The sequence below is a fragment of the Hyperoodon ampullatus genome (genome assembly GCF_949752795.1).
Source record: "Hyperoodon ampullatus genome assembly, chromosome: 9".
Lineage (NCBI taxonomy): Eukaryota > Metazoa > Chordata > Mammalia > Artiodactyla > Ziphiidae > Hyperoodon > Hyperoodon ampullatus.
The window spans coordinates 96,824,517-96,839,355 of record NC_136922.1 but is presented as its reverse complement, the minus strand read 5'-3'; the positions used below and the strand labels follow the sequence as shown (position 1 = coordinate 96,839,355).

General features: G+C 40.9%; 1 gene segment (V, D, J or C); it reads right to left on the bottom strand.

Annotated features, from left to right (window-relative positions):
* Positions 1-710: 710 nt before the first annotated feature.
* On the bottom strand, positions 711-1,238 carry LOC307058418 (T cell receptor beta variable 24-1-like). The segment is given in 2 exons: positions 1,190-1,238; positions 711-1,060 (listed from the first exon to the last, which is right to left on the bottom strand).
* Between the last annotated feature and the right edge of the window lie 13,601 nt (positions 1,239-14,839).

Here is a 14,839-nt window from a genome sequence, read left to right as displayed (position 1 = left end):
AGGGAATCTCCAAGCTCCTAGCTTTGGTTCTATGCTGGACTGCAGGCAAATATTTTGGAATTCGGTATATCCAGAAAATGAAGCAAGTCTATCCGTTCCTGCAGGTTAAGATTGATCTCGGTAGAGATCCAAGTGTCAGGCCGTAGATGATGAAAGATAACTTTTAGAGATCACAGTCTCTCGTACTTGAATTTCACCTTCTGAGTCAGATTTAATGGTGATTAAATTTACTTAGAATGAAGTTTTAGAAAACAAGGTAGTTTGTTTTTGGTATAAAGGCAACCAACTACAGAGCTAAACAGTAGGACTTGGAAGGACTGGGATGGGAAGGGGCTGGCAGGATAAAGGTGACATCAGCAGGAACAGAATGGATGGGGATGTTGCAGGGTGGGTGGAGACAGAGGCCAAAGGACCATTAAAAGCCACACTGTGGATGCGCTAATAAGAAATGCTTTTATTGCAAATCATGATGGTGTTCCCAAATGCTCAGGTTCATTCTCCTGGGAGGACAATATTGGGCTAGCCCCACTAGAATAGATAAAGAGGGTCAGTAGGCAGGGGAGGTAGGTTCAGTCTAGCTTGTGGTTTCGGAGTCATCCCATGGCCTGGGGACACTGACCCACAGTGGCCCTAAGTTCAGACTGAGGCTCACACAGCATAGAACGACCTCTAAGGATCCCACATCCCACATCCAGGAAGACTCTGTGCCCTTATGAGCAAAGGTGCCCATCTTTCTGTGTAGAGAGCAGGTGGCCAGGAAGCACTGTGCAAATACTGCTGGCGCAGAAGTAGAGGGCTGTCTGGTTGGGGGTGGCGGGCTCTAGGAAGAGGGAGAACTTCCGCTCCTTACGAGAGACCCTGTACCCATCGGAGACATCTCCTTTGTTAATATCACTGACACTGTGGGAGTAGTAGATTAGCCGGAGCCCCAGTCCTGGGTCTTGTCGATACCAGTACATAGACTCATGACCCTTAGCCTGAGAACATTCCAGTACGGTGCTCTTTCCTGTGTTTGCGATCCTATTCCTTGGAGTCTGGGTGATACCAGCATCCATGGAGCCTGTGAGGAAACACGACAAAAACTGGAGACAGAACCTAGGAAGGGTCCTTGCCACAGTCTTCAGGGAGAAGCTTTGGCCACGACCTGGAAAATTGAAGGCAGGGATTCCCCCATGTTTCCTGAACGCACCTGTTCCCAGGAGACAAAAGACCACACAGCAGAGGATCATGGAGCCCATGGTGACGAGAGGCAGGAAGAAGATGGTCTTAGCTTTGAGTGTTGGGGGAACAGGACACGGAAATAGGAAACTGCAAGGATTCAGTCTGTGATGTCGTTGTCCCTCCCAACTCAGTGGGTTTTGGAGAAAGATGCAGCCACACCCCTTCCCACCACATCCCCCAAGGGTCTAACCTTCTTCACTCCCTTACTCCTTAGGCGGGTGGTGCTTTAGCTTAGTGTATATCCATCCGCAGATGCTGAAACCCTCACTTCCTCCTCTTCTCTTCCTGCTGCTTCTCTGCCATCTAACAGAGAGAAGTCTCTCTCCCTCTTCTCAGGCCTTATCTATTTCAGTCATTCAAGGAAGCATCATCCTCCCAATTGGCTAGGCCACAGAGAAAATTCAGAATCCTCTCAAATAAAAGGAGTCTAGTCTCATTGGAAGGTTGTGACACTGTCACATTTCTATTTTTTCTGCACTTATTTATTTTTCTAACTCAGGTCTAGATAAGCTATGCAATTTGAACATATGCACTGCAAGATTTGAGATTTTTTTTTAAAAGACGGGCAACAGTATAACTTTGTTCCAGATTGACACTGTTCTTTAATGGCTGCTGCCTTTTTGGTCAATGTTTTCAAGATGCAGATCTTTACTGAAACCATTGGCTCACTGCAGGAAGATATTCATTGAATGTGTGTATGGATTTCAAAGAAATATTAACACCTTCATTCATATCTTGAATTAACTGTAAGTGGCTCCTTAAAGACAGGTCATTTTAGCATAACATAAATTGTTCCTGATTTTAGGAGGAAAGTGTTCGGTATTTCAAGGCAACAAATTACAAATAATAACACAGTTAAACAACAATGGCGTGAAACCCTTTGTGATGTAATAAGCAAACATTGTTTGCCACTTGTGCTTGTCCTGACTCCACCCCATCTGTGGATACACCATGGCATCTCACACCAATCAATCCTGCTGCGCCTCACATTGGGAAAGCCTTTTTTTTTTTTTTTTTTTTTTTTTGCGGTACGCGGGCCTCTCACTGTTGTGGCCTCTCCCGTTGCGGAGCACAGGCTCCAGACGCGCAGGCTCAGCAGCCATGGCTCACGGACCCAGCCGCTCCGCGGCATGTGGGATCTTCCCGGACCGGGGCACGAACCCGTGTCCCCTGCATTGGCAGGCGGACTCTCAACCACTGCACCACCAGGGAAGCCCGGGAAGGCCTTTTAAAAAATATTTTTCCTTTGGATTATGAAAAATTCTAACACACTCCAAGTAGATGTAATCGTATAATGAGCTTCCATGTCCCCACATTACCTGGCTTCAGTAATTACCAATTCATGGCCTCTCTCGTTTATCCCACTTGGCTTCTCTCTCTCCTGTGTTATTTTGCAGAGTTCCTGATCTATTTAGGAGCACCCAAGCGCATTTTCAGCCAGTGCATTATTCCATAGGATACAGTCCAGTGTTTTCTCCCTTCTCTCTCTTTCTGGTAGAGGTCTCCATTAATCATACCAATAGAACGGTGAATTTATTCCAGTAAATTGCTTATCCTGGGGTTCAATGAACACAAACAGGGTAATTATAATAAAGAGTATCGTTTTGGGTTTGTCCTTAATGGTAAAATATCATTGCACTAATTTGCAATTCTTAAACGTACTGTTTTGCTGCCCCCGGCTGTAAGCAGTGATTTGAGCAGAAGAGAGATTTGGGAGCTGAATATAACCTAGTATTGGGGGGGTCACAACCGTTGAGAGAACAGGGGACTCGGGTCCAGTGGAGTCCTACAGGAGCAGTTTGGAGATGCATGGCAAGGAGAGAAGAAGCAGAAATCATCTGGGAGCAGAATCTATGCCTGAGGAGGAGTGAGAGACTATTATCAGAGGAATGAATGGAAGAGACACCTATTGGATGGGAATGGAGTTGAAAAAGACCCTTATTTCTGGGCAACCAAGAGGGTCCTTGATGGCATGGACCAATATTCCCCCTACTCTGGGTAGCTCGTATGGCTCTCAAGTCTTACTTAAAACCCACTTTTCCTCTGACTTATCTTCAGACCTCTCAGAGCACAACCTCTCATTCTCACCCACACGCCGAGCTCTTTGCCAACTGTGTGCCGTGTATTCATGGATGTGATCCTCGGGATGCTGAAAACACTCTTATTTGTGAATTACTGATCTGTATAACAAACATCCTCGGGCACAAAGGAAGCCAAAGGAGAAACGACTTTTTACTACTGGTTACTGCTTTCTGTGTCATGAGAAATGTTTGCCTACCTTCAACTCACAAAGGCGTTTTCCTCCAGAAGATTTGTAGTTTAGCCTTTACACTTAGGCCTATCATCCACCTCAAATTGATTTTTGTTTATGATATGAGGTATCAGTAAAGTTCATTTCCCTCCATGTGCTCATCCATTTGTTTCAACTTTATTTGTTGAGAAAATTGCTACCTTAATGCATTGAAATTTTCAATCCATAAACAGATATCTTTCCATTTTTAATATTTTCTTTAGTTTCCCTTTGTGACATTTTGGAGTTTTTCATTGAACATCATTTGCTAAATGTATTTGTTATTGATACTATCATATATGGAATTGTTTCCTGAAGGTTATTTTTCAGTCGTTTGCAACTAGTATAAAGACACTTGATTTTTTAATATTGACCTTGTATCTTGTGATCTTTCTAAATTCACTAATTATTTCTAGTTGTGGTTCATTGATTCCTATATAAATAATCATGTAATCTGATAATTTCACCTCTTCCTTAACAATATTTAGGACTTTTATTTCATTTTTTTTGGCCCTATGATACTGGTTAAGACCTCCGGTATAATGTTGAGGAAAAGTAGTGAGAGAAACATCATGCCTTGTTCCCTATTATAGGAGGAAAGTGTCCAATATTCACCATTAAATAGGATGTGAGTCATAAATTTTTCGCTGATAATCTCTACCAGATTGAAAACGTTCTTTTCTATTACCAGTTTGCTGTGAGTGTTCATTTTGAAAGAGTACTGGATTTTGTCAAATGTTTTCTCAGCATCTATTGAGATGGTCAAATGATTATTCTTCATTATTTTGCTAATATGATGACCTACATTGATGTTTGAATGCTAACCCATTGTTTCTCTTGCAATAAATCCACTTGGTCATGATGCATTACCACTATATGTGTATAAACACATACACACGTGCATACATACATATACACATATTCTTTTGGATTGGGTTTGTTAATATATTGGGAAGAATTTTTTTCATCTGTGGTCATAAAGGATATTGTTCTATAATATCTTTGTCAGATTTTGGCATTAGGGTTTTGCTGGCTTTATATAATGAGTTATGAAGTGCTTCTTCCTCTTTTGTCTTCTAAGAAAAATTAGGTGAATTTGACATTGTTTTTTTCCTTAAATGTTTGATAGAATTCACCAGTAAAGGAATCTGGATTTGTAGTTCCTTTGAGGGAATGTTTTTGATAAAGAATTCAATTTCCTACATATCATGTTCTTCATATTTCTAATTTCATGTTGAGTCAGTTTGGTAAATTGTGTTTTTCAAATAATCTCAATCTAAGTTGTAGAATTTTTTGGCATATACTTATTTATGATATTCTATCACTTTAACGTCTGTTGTGTCCATATTTTCTTTTTTCATCATTGATATGGTAATTTGTGTTTTTTTCCTTTTTGTCTTGATTGTTATGGGCTAAACAGTTTTATCAGTTGATCAAATTATTATCATATTTTCCTCTAAATTCTTGAATATATTTTTATAATGGCTCCTAAAAATCCTTGTCTGAACATCTGTGTTATTTAGGGTTGGTTTCTATTGCCAGTTTTTTTCTATGTACAACTCATATTTTCCCATTTATTCCCATGTCTAATACTTTTTTTACTGCATGATTCAAATTGCAGATGCTACATTTTTGAGAGTCTAGATTTTCTTTTGCCTTTATTTAACAAGTGCTGCGATATTTTTCTCTAAAAGGCAGTTTATTGGCAGATCAGGTAGATCCCTTTGAGGCTTGTTGAGCTTTGTTGGGGCAGTTCTAGAGTGGCTCTCACTCTAGGACTTGAGTAGCCCTTCTCCCGAGGTGTGATCCCCACCAGGGGTGCCAGGTGTTTTCCCAGGGTGTCAGCGAGGTCTCTCCACTCTGGCTGGTCAGGATTCATGCCTCCCATGACTGTGTGATGCCAGAATCTCCATTTCTCTCACAGCTCCCCAGCAACTGCTCTCTGCCAGGACATGGGGGCGGGGGGAGTTCTCTGTTATGCACCTGCTGTTACCATTTGACCGAAGAATAAAGGGGACTCCATGCAATGTTGGGAGCTCTGTTTATGCCCAGCTCCCTTCTCTACAGCAGCTGACCCTGCAGTATCAGCAACTTCCACAGCCCCGAGCTCTGGTCTCTGTCTCCCCAACTCAGTCAGACCACTATGCTCTGCCTGGTCTCCACGTCCTTGTGCCTCAGTCCAGAAACTGTACTAAGGCAGAGACTTGTATGTTTCCTCTTCTCAGGGATGACAGCCCTCTACTGCCTGCTGTCTAATGTCTGAAAACTGTTGCTTTAAAACTTTTGTCAGGTTTTATAGTGGCTTAAGGATGTAGGACAAATAAGTAACAACTATCCATTTTGACCCAAAGCCAAATTCCCAAGTTATCTTTATTATAATTATAGAATTAGTATAATGCTTACTGCGTTTTTAAGGTTCTTGATCTCTACTGTCAAACTGACACCATTACAAGGAGTTTATAAGTGTAACCCTCTGGCTGGGCTCCTGATCAAACTGGATAACGTAAGTCATTTTTAAAGTGTTCTTAAACACTTTTTCGCAAACATATTTCCAGATTTACATGAAGCTTTTTCTATTTATAGTTTCTGTTTTTTTAAAAAAATAAATTTATTTGTTTTTGGCTGAATTGGGTCTTCGTTGCTGCGCGCGGGCTTTCTCTACCTGTGTCCAGTGGGGGTTACCTTTCGTTGCAGTGCGCGGGCTTCTCATCGCGGTGGCTTCTCTTGTTGTGGAGAGTGGGTTCTAGGCGCACGGGCTTCAGTAGTTGTGGCACGTGGGCTCAGTAGTTGTGACTCGCAGGCTCTAGAGCGCAGGCTCAGTAGTTGTGGCACACGAGCTTAGTTGCTCTGCAGAATGTGGGATCTTCCTGGACCAGGGCTTGAACCTGTGTCCCCTGCATTGGCAGGCGGATTCTTTTTTCTTTTTAAAAATTTTTTTAAATTTATTTTTTATACAGCAGGTTCTTATTAGTCATCAGTTTTATACACATCATTGTATACATGTCAATCTCAATCGCCCAATTCATCACACCACCACCACCACCACCCCCGATGTTTCCCCCCCTTGGTGTCCATACGTTTGTTCTCTACATTTGTGTCTCAGTTTCTGCCCTACAAACCAATTCATCTGTACCATTCTTCTAGGTTCCACATATATGCATTAATATATGATATTTGTTTTTCTCTTTCTGACTTACTTCACTCTGTATGACAGTCTCTAGATCCATCCACATCTCAACAAATGACCCAATTTTGTCCCTTTTTATGGCTGAGTAATATTCCATTGTATATATGTACCACATCTTCTTTATCCATTCATCTGTCAATGGGCATTTAGGTTGCTTCCATGACCTGGCTATTGTAAATAGTGCTGCAATAAACATTGGGGTGCATGTGTCTTTTTGAATTATGCTTTTCTCTGGGTATATGCCCAGTAGTGGGATTGCTGGATCATATGGTAATTCTGTTTTTAGTTTTTTAAGGAACCATCATACTGTTCTCCATAGTGGTTGTATCAATTTACATTCCCACCAACAGTGCAAGAGGGTTCCCTTTTCTCCACACCCTCCCCAGCATTTGTTGTTTGTAGATTTTCTGATGATGCCCATTCTAACTGGTGTGAGGTGATACCTCACTGTAGTTTTGATTTGCATTTCTCTAATAATTAATGATGTTGAGCAGCTTTTCATGTGCTTCTCGGCCATCTGTATGTCTTCTTTGGAGAAATGTCTATTTACATCTTCTGCCCATTTTTCGATTGGGTTGTTTGGTTTTTTAATATTGAGCTGCATGAGCTGTTTATATATTTTGGAGATTAATCCTTTTTCCGTTGATTCGTTAGCAAACATTTTCTCCCATTCTGAGGGTTGTCTTTTCATCTTGTTTATGGTTTCCTTTGCTGTGCAAAAGCTTTGAAGTTTCATTAGGTCCCATTTGTTTATTTTTGTTTTTACTTCCATTACTCTAGGAGGTGGATCAAAAAAGATCTTGCTGTGATTTATGTTAAAGAGTGTTCTTCCTATGTTTTCCTCTAAGAGTTTTATAGTGTCCAGTTTTACATTTAGGTCTCTAATCCATTTTGAGTTTATTTTTGTGTATGGTGTTAAGGAGTGTTCTGATTTCATTCTTTTACATGTAGCTGTCCAGTTTTCCCAGCACCGCTTATTGAAGAGACTGTCTATTTTCCATTGTATATCCTTGCCTCCTTTGCCATAGATTACTTAACCATAGGTGTGTGGGTTTATCTCTGGGCTGTCTATCTTTTTCCATTGATCTATGTTTCTGTTTTTGTGCCAGTACCATATTGTCTTGATTACTGTACCTTTGTAGTATAGTCTGAAGTCAGGGAGTCTGATTCCTCCAGCTCCGTTTTTTTCCCTCAAGACTGCTTTGGCTATTTGGGGTCTTTTGTGTCTCCATAAAAATTTTAAGATTTTTTGCTCTAGTTCCATAAAAAATGCCATTGGTAATTTGATAGGGATTGCATTGAATCTGTAGATTGCTTTGGGTAGTATAGTCATTTCCACAATATTGATTCTTCCAATCCAAGAACATGGTATATCTCTCCATCTGTTGGTATCATCTTTAATTTCTCTCATCAGTGTCTTATAGTTTTCTGCATACAGGTCTTCTGTCTCCCTAGGTAGGCTTATTCCTAGGTATTTTATTCTTTTGATTGCAATGGTAAATGGGAGTGTTTCCTTAATTTCTCCTTCAGATTTTTCATCACTGGTGTATAGGAATGCAAGAGATTTCTCTGCATTGATTTTGTATCCTGCAAGTTTACCAAATTCATTGATTAGCTCTAGTAGTTTTCTGGTGGCATCTTTAGGATTCTCTATGTATAGTATCATGTCATCTGCAAACAATGACAGTTTTACTTCTTCTTTCCAATTTGTATTCCTTTTATTTCTTTTTCTTCTCTGATTGCCGTGGTTAGGACTTCCAAAACTATGTTGAATAATAGTGGTGAGAGTGGACATCCTTGCCTGATCTTAGAGGAAATGCTTTCAGTTTTTCACCATTGAGAATGATGTTTGCTGTGGGTTTGTCGTGTATGGCCTTTATTATATTCAGGTAGGTTCCCTCTATGCCCACTTTCTGGAGATTTTTTTATCATAACTCAGTGTTGAATTTTGTCAGAAGCTTTTTCTGCATCTATTGAGATGATCATGTGGTTTATATTCTTCAATTTTTTAATATGGTGTATCACATTGATTGATTTGTGTATATTGAAGAATCCTTACATCCCTGGGATAAATCCCACTTGATCATGGTGTATTATATTCAAATCCATTATAATTACTTTCTTACTAGTCTGTTAGATCCTTAGATAAATTATCTGTTTTCTATTCAATTTTTTACCCTTTGTATTTGGAAAAGTAGCGGGACTTAGGAAAATGTCAAGAAAAAATATAGATAAGTGTACAAGGAGTGATGAAAAAACCAGATGCCCGAGGAGCAAAATGTATCCTCTGGGTCTATTCTCATGAGTTCTTTTTTTTTTTTTTTTTTAATGTATTTATTTTATTTATTTTATTTTTGGCTGTGTTGGGTCTTCATTGCTGCACTCGGGCTTTCTCTAGTTGCGGCGAGCAGGGGCTACTCTTTGTTGAGGTGTGCAGGCTTCTCATTGCGGTGGCTTCTCTTGTTGTGGAGCATGGGCTCTAGGTGCGTGGGCTTCAGTAGTTGTGGCATGTGGGCTCAGTAGTTGTGGCTCACAGGCTTAGTTGCTCCACGGCATGTGGGATCTTCCTGGACCAGGGCTTGAACCTGTGTCCCCTGCACTGGCAGGCAGATTCTTAACCACTGCGCCACCAGGGAAGCCCCTCTCATGAGTTCTTGATTAAGAATTCTGGGAGTGCAGGGCTTCGCTGGTGGCGCAGTGGTTGAGAGTCCGCCTGCTGATGCAGGGGACACGGGTTCGTGCCCCGGTCTGGGAAGATCCCACATGCCGCGGAGCGGCTGGGCCCGTGAGCCATGGCCGCTGAGCCTGCGTGTCCAGAGCCTGTGCTCCGCAACGGGAGAGGCCACAACAGTGAGAGGCCCGCGTACTGCAAAAAAAAAAAAAAAAAAGAATTCTGGGAGTGCAAGGAAGGGACGTTTTTAAAAATTTTAGTTAAAGGCTATATTGGGAGCTGCAGGGCTGGAGCGGGTTTGTGCACAGGTGGGTTGTGGCCGTGCTCCACTGTGATGCTACCAGAACAGAGGTACAAGGCTGTTTGGTTGGTGTGAGCCGCCTTCACAGTGAGAGGAAACAGCTCCTTCTTCTCTCGAGAGACACTGTAGCCTTCGGATATGTCTCCTGTCTGAACATCATTTTCAACCGCAGAGAAGTAAATCAGCCTCAGAGCCTGCCCTGGGTCCTGCCGGTACCAGTACATGGCGTTGTAGCTCAGACTCTGTTTACACTCCAGGGTCACATCCCGTCCAGCCTCAGCGAGCAGGAATCTCATTTGGTAGATTTCAGCATCCATGGGTCCTGTGGGGTAAAGATACACACGTCCAGAAGAGAGCCTGACACTATCGTGAGAAGAGGGTGCTGGCGTGGGGACCTGCACATACAGGATTGGATTTTACTGTCCGGGTGTTGGGCTCACCTGCTTCCAGAAGACAAAGGGCCACGTAGCAGAAGGCCCAGCTACCCATGGCAACGACTAGGTATTTGTAAAGCTCCAGACACAGACTCTGAGAGAGGCCAAGGGAAGGGGCTGGGAGCTAGGGCTCCCCCTGGCTCAATATGCAGAACTGGTAATGGCTGTAAGGTGACTGACTGTCACAGCTGATTTCGCACATGGGGAACAAAGGTTAAGAGAGATCAAGACGCTTGCATCTTCTCTTCTGCCTAACAGAGCTCTTTATATCCCTTCTAAATGGACAAGTGCCCACATGGTGAGGATACTGAATCCCCCATTTCCTGGTCAAAGTCACACTCAGAATGCCATGTGCCTGTGCACTCATTGTGATGAAAACTAGGAGAGGAAATGCCTACAATTTTCAGAGTCTATTGCCTGTCTATCAACTGCTGTTTCCCACCAAACTCCCAACACAAGAAGAGGTTCAGATGTTGTTTTATAAAATAGAGCCAATTCTCTCTGTCCTCTGTATTTATTATAATTGGTACAGTAGAGATGGTGTAGTGGCTACTCCAGCAATTTTAGCAATAACAAAGGGCCCTAAACCCACCCTCCCCCTATGGAGGTGGATTAGAGCAGGGATTTGGGAGACAGCCTCGGCTTGAGTTCTGGCCCTGCCGAGTAGCAGCTGTGTAACCCTGGGCAAGTCTCTTAACCTCCCTTTGATTTGGTTTTCTCATCTGTAAAATGGGTATAATGAGTATCTACTTCAAATGTTATTGTGAATATTATATAAATATAGAATTTAGAACAGTTTTTAACACAGAAAAAGCACAATATTTGTGTTTGCTATTATTACTTTCTGGACCTGTGATTTAATCCAGAGGATTTAGGAAGTTAATACTATGTCAAGGGAATTCAGATATTTACTGACATAGGATTGTGCAAGCTAACAAAACTATCATTCCCCAGCACTGAACTGAAACTTATACAATGAGTTGTGATGTTCATTGCATAACATAATTTCTTCTCAAGAATCTTAGATAAATAAAAATACAATCATAGATTATTTCTTATCACCTGTTGTTATGTTAGTAGATAAAAGTTTTATTTTTATTTCTGGGGTCATCTGTAATAAAAGACACTTTTATGATGAAACTTGGTTGGAGTCTGGTGGCTCAGACACTGTTGCTTCCATTTTCTAGAAGAAAGGTGTGTGTGTGTGTGTGTGTGTGTGTGAGAGAGAGAGAGAGAGAGAGAGAGAGAGAGAGGAAATGATGTAATGAGTGAGAATGAGAATCATTAGAAAGTGCAGCCCTGCAGTAGAACTCTGAGAAAGAATGATGGCTGACAGGTTGCTTCCAACCGTTGGGTGCAGGCTTGAGGCTGTCAATCACATCTGCAAAGTTGAGGATCTCACTCCTCACACATGGTCCCCTTTGGTAATTCGGTAAATCCTAAGGATCCATTCTCAGAATAATGTTTTAAGCTCATAAAATAGAATACATAGTAATACAAAGGACACCAATTATTTTGAAATGCAGTTATCACAGTATTTTTAATGAAATTTATGATATTAATATATACACATATATTAGTGTATTTATGATATTAATATATACACATCTTTAAAATTCATTTAATAAAATATATCCTGGTGAGTCTGAAAACTGCCATGATTTCCAGTAGTGAGTGCTGAGAGTAATGACAGAGAATAATGACATTACTCTATGTAATGTGATATGAAAATACCTGGGACTTTCATATCAACCGTAATCTATATCAAGTGTAATAATATGCAAATAAATTTATGCAAATATGTGCACATACCTGTGATTTCTTTTAATGACTTTGTCACAGGTTCTACTAACATTGCTATGGTTATTTATCCATCATGAACTAAATGCTGTATTTTTAGTTACAGATTAGTGAAAATACAGATACATTTTTCCCAGTCAAATTCATGGATTACTGAATGCTATCATTGCACCCCTTGGAGGTCCATGGGTCTCAGGTTAGAAATTTCTGCTCTAGAAGAGAATATTCTTTGTGCTGAAATACATGGACAGGAAGCATTAGGAAGTTCATGTATCCTCAGAAAGATTTTGTCTACAGTGCAAGTTCAGATTTGTTAAATGTGTTCTGTCTTTAAATATTAAACCGCTTTTTAGACTGATTTACAAACCTAAGGTATGACAAGAACAGAACTTACTATGATTGTGTTCTAGTCCTGGGAATATGATTCAATTTCTATATGTATCTTCCTATATACCATCTTTATTATCAGTTACCTTCATCATCATTGTTGTCCTCATCATCTTTGTTATCATGATGTATGTGTGATTCTTGAGGGGCATTATTGGAATAGAGCATGACAGGGACACAGTGTGGCACAGATATACTTTCTTGCATGAAACAGTGAGGTTTATTCTCAGAAACCCTGTAACCAGAAAGAGTATCCCCTAAATGGAATAGTAAAAAGATTTACAAAGAATATACTTTAAAATCATCCCTTGTAATAGCATGTGTACTAATTCTGAGACACTTTAGATCCCAATTCTGTCTTGTTGACAGAATTTTAGACACTTCTAGTGGATTTAAGAGCCTTGTTGCTTTCGCTGTTAAGTAGTGTCATGTTTCAGAGGTAGCTCAAAGGAGTAAGTAATAAAAAAGTTTATGTTGTTACAAACTTTTTCCCATATTGCAAAAGATTTCACAGCCTGCTCCATTTCCATGCCTCGAATGCAGTTATTTCATATCTGGAATGCTTATATATTTTCAAGAGAAACCCTGAAAGGATAAACCAAGAAATTAATAAAAATGGTTACCTAGAAAGGCAATGAAGAAATAGGCTAGAGATGACAAGTGGAAAACAAGAGCAAGAAGAGGCATTTTCATCCGAGTGTATGGCTAATCATATTAAAAGCAAGCAATCTAAACAATCCAATCAAAATAAGGAGATTTTCAATCTGGATACCGAAAGCTAAGGAACATTGGATTAATTTGGTAGCAGGACGAGGAGAAAGTTGTAGGACTAGAAACCTGGATGAAAAGGGCCATGGGAAGAAGAAGAAGAAATTCACAGACTGACCCGCAAAGCTGCAACACCCAAATGTTCTCTGTAAGTCATGTGCTTCACTGTCAAATATTCCCCTTACTTATCTTAACTCAATTGTTTATTTCCATAAGGAAACAGTAAGTCTTCTTATAGTGTACACTGCAGAAGTTTCATAACTTTTTCAATATGTTTGAATCAGTCACTTTTACTTAAAAGCAGAGCAGTACTAACAGTTGGTCACACAGAAAATGAGGCTGGTATTGTGATCTCAGGCACAGATGCTGGTGAACACTAACTTCTGGAGAAGATATTTTTATATAATATACTGAGGTTGAGACATCAGTTGAGAAACGTAAAGACTAAATGGAAGTAGGCTAATGTGAAGTCTTAGCAGAAAATATTTTAATCAATAAATTCCTTGTGAATATTAAAAGGTACATTCATAATACATTTCTTAAAGTAAATTTAGGAAAAACTTAGGAAAAAGTCAACAAAATATATGTAAGACATGTTCAATAAAAAAATACAGAGCAGGGCTTCCCTGGTGGCACAGTGGTTAAGAATCCGCCTGCCAATGCAGGGGACACAGGTTTGAGCCCTTTTCCGGGAAGATTCCACATGCCGCGGACCAACTAAGCCCGTGTGCCACAACTACTGAGCCTGTGCTCTAGAGCCCACGAGCCACAACTACTGAGCCCGCGTGCCGCAACTACTGAAGCCCACGCACCTAGAGCCTGTGCTCCGCAACAAGAGAAGGCCACCACAATGAGAAGCCTGCTCGCCGCAACTAGAGAAAGCCCGAGTGCAGCAACAAGGACCCAACGCAGGCAAAAACAAACAAGAAATAAATAAACAAATAAGTAAATAAAAAAATACAGAGCAATGCTGAGACAATTTAAAGACTTCAATAAAATAGCATGGGGGGATTTGCGGGGGAGGGGAAAATATTCTGTATCTTGACCACCATGCTGGTTACATGGGTCTAAAAATTTATCAAATGTATTGAAATATATGCTTAAAATGGGTGCACTCTATTGTGAGTATGTTATGCCTAAGAATTCCTTTTAAAACTTGGGTAATTCTAGTATTCAGGACTGAGAGAGTTGCTGAGTTTCTTGCTAAGTTGCTCTGGCAGGGACAGCTGTGAGAAGCAGCCATGAACCCCTAAGGACTCTCTGGGTCTGGATCAATGACATTTGCTGAGCCAGGTGATCAGGGTCCCCACGAAAGACAGGTGACCTGCTGATTATCCTTAACCCTGAAGGCACAGCTTTGCCAGGTGAAAAGTATAGAACTACATTTTAAAATATTGTTAGAAACCCATCAAGCTTATATCCTGTGTCTTTCGTTTGCCAGATACCCTGCAAACTGGGGAATCTGAGCCCTCTTTACAGCTGCCTTACCTTTCCTTCTGTTTGTGTTTCCACCAGCTGTTTTAAACATCCCTTTCTGCTCACCCAGAGTTACCATTTACAGATTTTTCCTTCTGGTTCATGCTCTTTCAAGGTGGGTTTCTGTTACTTCCTACCCTCCTAATATACCACTTATTTCCTGAGCTGGGTCCGTGATGAGTTTTTGTTTTAAGAAGAGCTAACGTGCAGCACTGTGGATTGGCTGCTGGCACAGAAATACAGTGCTGAGTCCCCTGCCTCAGTGGAGTTGACTTCCAGGCTGCAGGGTGAGTTTTGGGGGCAG